The 12,840-nt window shown below is 36.8% G+C and overlaps 1 protein-coding gene and 1 pseudogene across 2 annotated transcripts in view; both read right to left on the minus strand.

Annotated features, from left to right (window-relative positions):
* ACBD6 (acyl-CoA binding domain containing 6) overlaps nucleotides 1-12,840 on the minus strand; it is a 208,037-nt gene that overhangs the window by 46,578 nt on the left and 148,619 nt on the right. The gene's annotated exons all lie outside the window — the stretch shown is intronic.
* On the minus strand, nucleotides 7,817-7,910 carry LOC115899391 (annotated as a pseudogene).

Here is a 12,840-nt window from a genome sequence, read left to right on the forward strand (position 1 = left end):
GATCACCATGCCTAATTTGGAGCTTTTGTGTTCAGATGCTGTGGGCTGAAGTGTTCTACTGTTTAACGGGAAATGTTGAGATTTTTGATCTTTCAAATTTAGGGAATGTCTACCTAGAAATCAATTAGAGCAAGGATATGAACATAAGAACCATGACTCCAATTACAGAATCGACTGGCAAGTGGGGAATAGAAAGACAGGAGGCCAACCAGACTGTCCTCTAATTAGATTATCTATTCTGCCTTCAAAGAGTAGTAGAGAAGGGGATCAGTCTTTAAAAAAGATATCAAGAATTTTCAACTCTGAATTGTTTGTATATGTCTAAGCACCTTGATAAAGGACAGGTATTTGAGTGAAACAAAGAAAAGACAATTATCTTAAATTATTCTCTAATTGTAGTGTTTAGGGACCCAAATGTAAGTTATTCTTCTCTTACTCATTTTTTGTATGCCTAGCACATAATAGGCACTTAAGAAATAGTCAATCATGAATGTAATTATTTGGAATGATTATGACTCACTAATATAAAGCCCATTCAGTTTTAAATCTTTATTAATAATTATCTTAAATCTACTATAATTCACTTACTATTATAATTATGATGCCTTAATAAACCACATCACCATGTCTCTATAAAATCTTTACTCTGTTAATCTTCTTTGTGTGTTAAAATGGAATTGATATTAAAGCATGAGTATAGCCCGAACATTTTTTCTCAATAATCTCAGAATAGGATATAGGAACCAAAACCTTAGTCTTTGCAGACATTCTGTTTTAAAATATATTACAAAGAATAAATGGAATTGAATGTCAAGAATGAGTAAGTGAAAGCTTTTACTCATCCGGTTTACAACTTATATCAGCTAATTTTTCTAGATTTAAATTGATTAAATTTTTTTTGTTGTTTCATTTCAAACGACCACACCAGAAAAGGGTTGTTTGTCATGATTATTTATGCTTTTCCCTTCTGTTTTATCTTAAAGGAAATGTTCAAATTTAATAAATATGAAGTTGTTATAAACAGCAACAGAAACTATTCTAATGAATTAAAATAGATTATATGTTTGAAATCTTTTTAATAGATGAAACATTAGGGTAAAATAAAAATACCCAGCTGAATTAAAAATAAACAAAATTACATAATAGAGTTAAAATGTAAAAAAATTCAAGCATGCTTAAAATCGAAGCTACAAAAGCATAAAACACACAACCTAAATACTTCAAATATTTTTAAAAATCTTATTAAAAAAAGAGTTTATTCCACCTCCATATCCTGTTTCCAAATAAATATTAAAAACCTACAAGGAATATACATAAATGACAAAATAATATACAACGTTTAAAGACCCAAATTCTCAAATAAGGAAAGGCAAAAAGTACCCATAATCCTCCTAAATGATTCTTTACCATACCTTTAAAATGGTAGAGAATCATGGAAGCTCCCTTCCATTTGGCCTGTTTTTCTCTGTTCTGACTCTTACAGGATTCTAAACTATCACCTAATAACTTTGAGACTGGATTCAAAAACAGCTACTCCTCTTTATAAGTTTAAGCAGAACCTTGAGTCTTCACAATCCTTACTTACAACTGTTTCCCATGACCTCCTTCATCTTTTAACTGTATTATTATGTTTGTGTTCTTTTGTTCCTTTGAAGGTGAGGATCATGGTATAATTTAACTTTATATACTACGATTTCTTTTATCCTTTGTATCTGCACAAAACTTTGCATATAGTAAAAGTAAGCACAAAAACAAAACAAAAACAAACAGGTCAGGTATAGTGGTTCACGCCTGTAATTTGGCACTTTGGGAGGCTGAGGCAGGTGAATCGCTTGAGCTCAGGAGTTTTGAGACCGGCCTGGGTGACAGAAAGACACCCTATCTCAAAAGAAAAATAAACTACTTGCAAGAAAAATAAATATAGTTGACTTTCCTGATTTTTGGCATTTTCAAGTACCTGGAATAGGGCCCAGAGTAGGGAAAAAATGCTGATGAGGACCATATTAGACACGTTGTGACCAGTTGGCTCTGTATAGAAGAATGCTTCTAGTTGGTTTGAGAAAGCAATGAAAGGCCTGTCTTTGCCTATAAAATATGAGATGCAACAGAGGAAAAAGAGACTGAAAAGTGAAAAGTTAAAAAACAGCAAGGAGTAAAGAGCACAAACGGGTAAGAGGCGAGCAGAGCCTAATGGTAATTAGAAGGAATGGGGTAGCAACAGTAGCAGGCAGCAGAAATTAGAAGCTGTGACAGAGGTGGCAAGTTGTAGACATTTTAGACCACAGAGAATAGCCAGCCATAAAGAGGACTGGGTGGCATGCCAACCAGTAGATTTCAGCAATCACAAGAGAGAAAGAGAAGCTTTAGCCTTATGTCTCACACCAGTTATAAATACCCATGGTATAGTAAAATGATTTAAGAAGGAAGCAATGAAGTATGGATTATATTTTAGAAAAAGTATTTTATAAAAAAACGGTTAAAAAATAAAAGGCAGAATGTAACTGTTCAGCTAACTGAAATGAACACTTATCTAGAATGTTTAACCTTCCAGTGTTAGACAGTTAAGACTCCACTGCTGTAAGGAAAGAAAAAGGAGCAAACATTGACTGAATACCTACCGCGCGCTGGAAATTTTACAAACATCATTTCTTTTCATTCTCACAACCCTATTATGTAAATACTATTATTCCCATTTTCAAAATGAGTAAAATGACGCTCAGAGGTATTATATAACTTGCCTAAGGTCCCAGGCCCTTCTAACAACAAAATCCGTATTTCTCAACCATGCTACTAGAAAAGAGAAAGGAGAATCAACACAGATAATACAAATAAAAAGAAATGCAGTTAAAATTTTTTCTTTTTGGCCGGGTGCGGTGGCTCAGCCCTATAATCCCAGCACTTTGGGAAGCCGAGGCAGGCAGATCATGAGGTTAGGAGATTGAGACCATTCTGGTTAACACAGTGAAACCCTATCTCTACTAAAAAATAAAAAAAAATTGGCCAGGCGTGATGGCGGGCTCCTGTAGTCCCAGCTACTCGGGAGCCTGAGGCAGGAGAATGGTGCGATCCGGGAGCTGGAGCTTGCAGTGAGCGGAGATCGCACCACTGCACTCCAGCCTGGGCGACAGAGCAAGACTCCATCTCAAAATAAATAAATAAATAAATAAATAAATAAATTTATTTATTTATTTATTTTTTTCAGGTTAAAGACAATAGGTGGCATAAGTTACGGTATCACATACAAGCATGCTTGTGTAATTCTTATGACCCAAATCTCAAAACTGACATATCATCAGAGAGTGAATAATCTTACTCTTCAACACTATACACTCTTCTCTACCTCTGCCTCAGTTGATTGCTGTACTTTTTCAAGTTATACATATTTTGAGAAGCTGGAGCTTAGTCTCTCTATGTTTGTATTAATTTACTGAGCTGGTCTAGCATTCAAAGTTAGGTAAATAAGAACAAAGCCAAACTCTTTGAAGGGTGTCTTGCTTACTGAACACTGTTTCTGTAACACTATTTAGTAAAAACTCAATATACCTTAATCCACTCTATTCTAAATCCCTTGATGGTGAATGACCAGAAGTACAAAAGAGAAATCCAGGAAATAATTATTTTCCTTCATATTCTCATTCACCTTTCCCTTTCACAGTGAAAATTTATATAGTCTGTTAGGTCCACAAAACAGTTCCTCCTTTACAGAGGGTGCTATGGAACAGGCACTTCCAATAGCTCTTAGGAGCATACATTAGTATAAATCTTTTAGAAAATGTTCATTTCCTTTGACTTAGCATTTCAAAAAGGTATCCTAAAAATACTTCAAATATTTAAAAAATCTTATAAAAAAAGAGTTTATTCCAGTACTATCTAGAATAGCAAGGAATTAGAAACAATCTAAGTGTCCAGCAACACAGGGAAAGTTGAGTAGATTATTAAGCAGCAATTTTAAATGATGGTCATAAAATATTTATAACTTAGAACATCATCACAATATTATTAACGTAAAATGGAATAAAAATGTTTTTATACTAAGATCTAAACTACATAAAGCAAGCAAATAAACCAAAAAACATTATATATTTAAAAATGTTTTAAAAACCTACCACAATGTAAACAGTAGGTCTATTTTTTTTAACTTTTCTGTATATTCTAATATTTCTATCATGAACAAGTGCTATCTTTGTAATGAAAATTTTTAAAACTTTAAAATTTTAAAGTTACATTGTTTTACAATGTAGCAAAACCTAGCCTGTAGCAGCTCCCTGGAAACCAGCAGCATGTGCTGGAGATCTGAAATTCTTTTTTTTTTTTTTTTTTTTTTTCTGAAATTCTTAAGCTAAAATTTTAGAAATCTGATCCGGCTTGAGAGAGATGGTAAGCATACTGGATGAGAGATACAGATAGCAAGTGTTGACAGGCTGGATTGGTTAGATCTAACGAGACGGAATTCAACAGACATAGAGAAAAGATCCCGTACCAAGGACCAAGTAGTCACAAACTACATCGTGGAGAAATCTGAGGAGAAACATAGATAGAAGATTTAGGGGCCTTAGTAGAGTGTGAGCTCAGTGAATTTTGATGTAGCTACACAAAAGCAAATTAAATTTTAGAAATACATTAATAGGTGGATACTGTTAGAATGAGGAAAGTGATAGTGCCTGTGGTAGGCAGAAATCCAAAATAAGCCCCGATGACCCAGGTCCTTGTATAATTCCCCTCGCCTTGAGTGAGGGTGGGACCAGTGAATGTGATGGGAAACCACTTTCATGATGGAGGGCAGAGATGGAATGGAGAGAGCTGGCCTCAAAGAAGCAAATAGCCATGTTGACCATTTTGTGAACTGCGTAAGGAAAGGGATGGTGTCTAGGACTGATGGCCTCAAATAACTAAGAGAACTGCGAACTCCAGATGAGAATGAAGACTTATGAAGCCTTGAGCAGAGGACCCAGATAAGCCATGCCATAATGCTTGACCCATGGAGACTGTGAGAAAACAAATGTGTGTTAAGTTGCTAAATTTGTGGTAATTTATTATGCAGCAATAGAAAACTAATACAGGCTGGGCATGGTGGCTCATGCCTGTAATCCCAGTACTTTGGGAGGCCAAGGCAAGAAAACCACTTGAGCTCTGGAATTCAAGACTAGCCCGGGCAACATGGCAAAACCGCATCTACAAAAAACACAAAAATTAGCCAGTATAGTGGTGTGCATCTGTAGTCCCAGCTACCTGGGAGGCTGAGGTGGGAGGATTGCTTGAGCCTAGGAGGTCCAGGCTGCAGTGAGCTGTGACCATGCCACTGCACTCCACCCAGGGTGATAGAGTGAGACCTTGTCTCAAAAACAAAAAACAAAACAAAACAAAACGAAAAAACCATAACGAAAAACAAAAAAAAACCCACCCCAAACCCAAACTAATACAGAGTTATTCTTTTCTGGGGTCAGATGATTCCTGCAGTGTTAGTAGCAAAGAGCTGTGGGTGAAAAGTACCTTGAAAGATATACATAAAGAGCCTAAAATAGGCTTTGGCTGGATGGTAAAGTAACTCTAAATCATGTCATGTTAGGAATGAAAGACGAAATATCTGAAAACAATAAAATTGCTTGCTTCTATATGGCTATACATTTTAGAAGTAGGAAGAGTATGAGAAAATTATAGGGAGTCAAACACTTCATTTTTCAACAGAAAGATTTTTTTTTTTTTTTTTGAGACAGAGTCATGCTTTGTTGCCTAGGCTAGAGTACAGTGGCATAATCTGGGCTCACTGCAGCCTCCCCCTCCTGGGGGTTCAAGCAATTCGCCTGCCTCAGCCTCCTGAGTAGCAAGGATTACAAGTGCCTGCCATCATGCCCAGCTAATTTAGTACAAATTGGCTCAGCTGGTAGAAAGCTCTTTTCAAACTTAAAACAGCTACCTTAATATTCCTTCAATTCCCTATCCTTGGAAGTTTTCAAGCTTAGATGGATGACTGATTAGCAGGCATATGTAAAGAGGTTCTAAGACGGGTGCAGTGGCTCATGCCCCTAATCCCAGCACTTTGGGAGGCTGAGGTGGGCAGATCATGAGGTCAAGAAATGGAGACTATCCTGGCTAACATGGTGAAACCCTGTCTCTACTAAAAATACAAAAAAATTAGCCAGGTGTGGTGGCGGGCACCCGTAGTCCCAGCTACTCGGGAGGCTGAGGCAGGAGAATGGCGTGAACCTGGGAGGCGGAGCTTGCAGTGAGCCACGATCGTGCCACTGCACTCCAGCCTGGGTGACAGAGAAAGACTTCGTCTCAAAAAAAAAAAGAGAGAGAGAGAGAGATTCTAAGCATTTCTAGATGGTCTGATTAATAATCTTGTTTCTCTCTTAGGCATCTGCATCTTTAAATACTGTATGTATATAAAGAGGTACTTTCTATTGACAGTATAAATATTTGTAGAACCTAGTGTATTGTAGGCAGCCAATAAATATTTGCTGAACGAATAAATGCACAAAAGAAAAATACAATGAAAGAAAAAATGAGAATATTAATATCCTAGGATCTAACTGTTTTTTAATGTTCCTTTTGGGCAAATTAAAAATAAAACCTTGATGGCAATGAAGGTAGCAGCAGCTATCTCTGGGAGAAAGAAGTATGTCTTTTTCTTGCAAATAAATCAATATAGAGAAGTGACAAAAGCTCTGGACTGTGAGTTTTAGTCTTGGCACCACCACTCTTAGTTCAAAAAATGAACTGAAATGATTAATCCTGGGGTTCAGGCTGAGTTAGAAGTCATGTTAAGGCAGAAAGAAGTGTAGGATCAGGAGAAGTGAGGAAATGGGAGCTATTAAGAGTATTAAGATCGGCCGGGCGTGGTGGCTCAAGCCTGTAATCCCAGCACTTTGGGAGGCCGAGACGGGCGGATCACGAGGTCAGGAGATCGAGACCAACCTGGCTAACACGGTGAAACCCCGTCTCTACTAAACAATACAAAAAACTAGCCGGGCGAGGTGGCTGGTGCCTGTAGTCCCAGCTATTCGGGAGGCTGAGGCAGGAGAATGGCGTAAACCCGGGAGGCGGAGCTTGCAGTGAGCTGAGATCAGGCCACTGCACTCCAGCCCGGGCGACAGAGCGAGACTCCGTCTCAAAAAAAAAAAAAAAAAAAAAGAGTATTAAGATCTAGAGAAGTTTCAGAATTTGAGGTTGTGACAGGAAGCAAGCTCAAAGATGTTAAGTGTTCAAGTAAGTTAAAATGGAGTATAAATGAATGTAGCCAGGATTGAGGGGTTTTCACAGACCAAGATTGGTCGCGTTAGTATGAATGTTGAAGTGTCTGAATAGGATAGCTTTAGATAGAATGGAGAAGTAAATTGTAAGCCTAACCCTCCATTAATTAAAAATTCAGTCCAAAAAGCTATCAATTTTTAAACAGTCTAATTCATTTTTTGATATACAAATATTCCTTATTTCTTGTCTGCTATATTCCATCGCCTTCTAAAACTTTAGTTTCTACTTATTCAACTGCTTTTACTAAGAACTTATGACAAATGTATTTTAGGCAACATATCAACAAATAAAATCCGAACAAGCTTTCTTTTTGCTCTTATAATTTTTTTATCTCAGGTTAATAGGACAAAATATCATTAGGAATCAAAAATATAATTGAATATTACCCTTTTCAGTAAAAATGTTATTCACAGCATTTATAGGCAAAGGGGAAAATTTTTCCTGTGTTTTTTTAACCCGCTTTAGGATGTTGCAAGAGCAGTATCACTTGTTTAATATCATAACTTTGTATCCTTTATTTAACTTAATTCTTCTTATAAAGTCAGCTTTTATTTACTTATTTTAAAAAATAGAACGTTTCACGAATTTGCATGTTAGGGGCCATGCTAATCTTCTCTGTATTGTTCCATTTTTTTAGTATAATAAAAAATATAAGTAAAAATTTTTAATTTAGTATAAAAATATAAATAATTTTTAGTATAATAAATTTTATGTGTTGCCAAGCAACCACTAAAGTTAGCTTTTTAAAATGGATTTAATTTTTCCATTAAAGATGGGCTTTGTTTGATTCATATGACCTTGTTTATTAGTGGGTCTTCCTCTTTAATATTGTTTTATCCTGAAATAAATCCCTTCCTATTCTTGTTAGCTTCTCTTTCTATCCTGCAGAGTTTTATTAATGTTTCAAATCTTCTTCGGTTTTTCCTCTAAATGTCACTGTAAAACTGATTTTTTTCCCTCAAGTTGTGAAATCTTTAAGCTATCAGAAAATCCCGTAAATATTTTTTTTTTCTCTTTGTATTCTCCTAACTCCCCCCGCTAACAACTGCATCATTTTGATGTAATCAACCAGGCTACACAATAATAGTACAACTAAATGTGTTTCAATCCTCTCCAGTGTTTTTGTTTTTTTTTTTTGGTTTTTGGTTTTCTTCTTTTTTTGAGCAGCGTCTTTGCTCTGTTGCTCAGGCTGGAGTATAGTGGTGCAATCATAGCTCACTGCAGCCTCAATCTCCTGGGCTCTAGCAATCTCCCTGCCTCAGCCTCCAAAGTAGCTGGGACTATAAATGGAGGCCATTATGCCTGGCTAATTTTTTTTTTTTTTTACTTGTATTAATAGAAAAGATGAGGTCTCACTATGTTGCTCAGGCTGGTCTCCAACTTCTAAGCTCAAGTGATTCTTCCACCTCGGCCACCCAAAGTGCTTGGATTACAGATGTGAGCCACCATGCCTAGCCGACTCCTAATTCTGATTTCTTCCCAGCATTTCACTCAATGTGTTAAGAGACCCTAGTTCAGGTATCTGAGAAATCAATCTATATTTTCTATTGTTGTTCCTGAAACACAAATCCTTGGTCAATTAAACATCAATAACCAAAATTAATACAAGGGTATCTTCACTGGTATTCCTTCCTATTCCCTTTCTTCCTAGTAACAGTACACTGTTACTAATCACTCTAAAAAATTCCTTATAGTGCTAATTTAAAACACATCCACACTCACCCAAATTCCTTAATCTGAGTATTTATGGTTTCCACAGTCTGCCTGAGCTATTTCTGCTACCTATCCCTTTCCACACCTCAGCTTCATTCAAATATCACCTAGCCTTTACAGTACAAGACAGGCCACAATTCATAACTGAAGATGTCTCTAACTACTGTGCCTAATAATCTCTCCCTTTTTTTTCTCTTACCTCTCCCAATGCACTTGCAGATGATCTCTCATTATGGGATCTGATTATAGTCTGACTCATAATTGTTCTTTAATAATTTAAAGAGTTTTCTACTGTCTCAGTTAGATAGTAAACGACGTCAGCGCAGGAACCACAGTTTATACCTCTTGTGTCTCCTAGTGTCTTGTTGCATCCTGGTCATGGAGTAAGTATTTAATAAAATATTTGACTTAAATTTAATAATTTCAGGGCTGTTTATATTGCTGATTTTATTATTATGGTAATCTGTATGCAGAACTTCTAGTAATTACTCTTAACCATAATAAATAATCCTATGAAATATAATATAGATGAATTATGGATATCTATTTCCATAGAAAAGTGATAAAAATATACAGGTTTATTCTCAGTCTAGACATCTTTATGTCATTCTATAGCTTATATTACTTTCCAGGTATCCCTTGAATCTGGGTGCTGTCAGTTACCTGCCACATATTACTTTTTTTTTTTTTTTAGACGGAGTCTCACTCTGTCGCCCAGGCTGGAGTACAGTGGCACAATCTCGGCTCACTGCAACCTCCGCCTCCCAAGTAGCTGGGACTACAGGTGCGTGCCATCATGCCCGGCTAATTTTTTGTATTTTTAGTAGAGAAGCGATTTCACTGTGTTAGCCATGATGATCTCAATCTCCTGACCTTGTGATCTGCCCGCCTCAGCCTCTCAAAGTGCTGGAATTACAAGCGTGAGCCACTGCGTCTGGCCCAATATTACATTTTTTTTTTTGATAGGGCAATGAGATACCGTTTCACATCTCTATTAAGATGGCTAGTATCAAAAACACAGAAAATGGTAAGTGTTGGCTAGGATTTGGGGAGAGTGGAACCTTCAAGTATTGCTAGTGAGAATGTAAAATGGTGTATCTCCTGTAAAAAGGGCTTGGCAATTCCTCAACAAATTAAATAGAGAATTATCTTATGATCCAGCAATTCCACTTCCCAGAATTGAAAGCAGGGACTTGAACAGGTATTTTTATATCCATGTTCACAGTGGCATCACATACAATAACCAAAAGGTTGGAACAATATGAATATCCATCAGCAGATGAAAGGATAAACAAAATATGGTATATACATACATACATACAACTGAATATTATTTGGCCTCAAAAAGGAATGCAATTCTGACACATGCTATAACATGAGCCTTGAAGACATTATGCTAAATAAAATAAGCCAGACACAAAATGACAAATATGCCACAATTCCACTTACATGAAGTACATGGAGTAGTCAAATTCACAGAGACAGAAAGTAGAATGATGGTGGCCAGGAAGTGGGGTGGGGATAATGGGCATTTATTGTTTAATGAGCATAGATTTTCAGTTTGGGAGGATAAAAAAGTTCTGGAGATAAATGGTGGTAATGATTGCACAACAATGTGAATGGATGAATAAATGAATGCTTTATTATTAATATTATTATTTTTTTTTTTGGAGATGAGGTCTTGCTATGTTGTCCAGGCTGGCCTCAAACTCCTGGGCTCAAGTGATCCTCCTGCCTTAGGCTCCTGAGGATCAGGAGGTTTTCACCTTGTTGGCCAGGCTGGTCTCTTACTCCTGACCTAAGGTGATCCACTCCCCTCGGCCTCCCAAAAGCTGGGATTACAGGTGTGAGCCTCCATACCTAGCCACATTTTTAATAGGTTTTGTTAGATTTGGGTTCAACATTCTTTGGAAGAATGCAAGTGCTACTCTGCTTTCTACTGAGACGGGGCCTTAAAAAGCAGAAGGCATTTGAGACAGTGTGGATGGAAGTATGTGAGAGACAGTAAGGGTAAACATTACAGGTAAAGAACAAACATGACCAAAGGCACGGATAGAGCAAGTGTGTGATATGTACAAGGGAAGAAACTACATTAACTAAATATAAGATTTTCAACACTGTTCACTGTACTTTATACAAAGGGTACATCCCATTCAGCCCTGCTGAATCAGCATATCTAAGGATGAAGGCTCAGATACCTTTATTTTTACAAAGTTCCCAAGAAAATTCAATAACCAGGTCTGAAACTTACTGGCCTGGAGAATAGTGTACCTTTAAGTAGCTCGTTCTTGGTATGTCAAGCTCATTCCTACTTCAGGGACTTTTTATCACGACTTACAGCAACTTCTCTTCATTGAATTCTCAGCTTATCATTTTCTCAGTAAAGTCTTACCTGATCACTCTTTAAAGTAACCGCCACTATTTTCTTTTCTTTTTTTTTGAGACGGAGTCTCGCTCTCACCCAGGCTGGAGTGCAGTGGCGCAATCTTGGCTCACTGCAAGCTCTGCCTCCCGGGTTCATGCCATTCTCCTGCCTCAGCCTCCCGACTAGCTGGGACTACAGGCGCCTGCCACCATGACTGGCTAATTTTTTGTATTTTAGTAGAGACGGGGGTTTCACTGTGTTAGCCAGGATAGTCTCAACCTCCAGACCTCGTGATCTGCCTGCCCTGGCCTCCCAAAGTGCTGGGATTACAGGAGTGAGGCACCGTGCCCAGTCACCACCACTATTTTATTTCTTAGAACTTAACTGATATTATCTTGTTTGTTTTTGGCATACTTTCTTCATTAGAATGTATGCTCCAAAAGAACGTGAATCTTCTCTTGTTTACTATAATTCTAATGCCTAGAAGAGGTATGGGGTACATAAAAGGTAGACACTAAATATCCACAGAATGAATGGATAAATTTGGCTGACTTAGGAAATTCTTTTTGGAATATTCTTACATAATACAGATAGAAAATAATAAAATTATTATTTAAGCTTATCTTCACTAAGATTTGTTAGTAAGTACTTCTCAAGAATTTCTTTTTGTCATTTTAGATGTTTTACTCTGTGATGGCCCATGTCACCTTACTGGTTAACAGAAAAAATTTGGGCAGCATTTCATAGAAGACAACTGCAACTCTGATATCGAATCAGTTCAATAATAATTTCCAAATGTACTTAATGGCCTATTAAATCAGTAATTAGAAATCAAATTTTGCTAGGCTGCAAAAGATGTCAGAATTATGTATGCTCAAGATATTTTAAAATTAAAATTGTATTTAATTAGCATTCCTCAGAGAAACATATTTTAAAATTAAAATTTTATTTAATTAGTATGCCCATAATCTATATTAAAAATTTATTTGTACCCTGCTGACTTACAAAAATATATGCAGGGCAGGGTAAAAATACAAAAAGAGCTTGTGGTGGTTAAAAAAATTCAGTAACATAAAACAGTTAATAACCAAAAAAAAAAAAAAAAAAAAAAGCCCAGCAAAGAAAATGATTTAAGGTTTAAGGAATAGGAAAAAATATCAACAAAGCAAAAACACTTTTAATATAGATTGTTTTGTGGGTGTTTGAAAACATTTCCTCCCTTTCATCCACACTTTTGTGAGTTAAAGTTAATGGATTTCTATTGCATTCCTGTTGTCACTACTGCCAAATGCTTTCGTATGGATAAGGCAGATACCTGGTTATTTAAGGAGCAGGATAAATGGGCCAAGACAGCTTTCCCTATCCCCAATTCACCAGGGAACGTTTGAGAATTCCACCTGACATGAGGACAGCACTGTGCTCTTAAACAATCTGCAGTTTGATCCGATTGTTCCCCAGTGGGGGAGGTAGGCCACAGCTCACTCAAGAGTCATTGATTGGATTAACAG

This window comes from Rhinopithecus roxellana, chromosome 8 (assembly GCF_007565055.1).
Source record: "Rhinopithecus roxellana isolate Shanxi Qingling chromosome 8, ASM756505v1, whole genome shotgun sequence".
NCBI lineage: Eukaryota > Metazoa > Chordata > Mammalia > Primates > Cercopithecidae > Rhinopithecus > Rhinopithecus roxellana.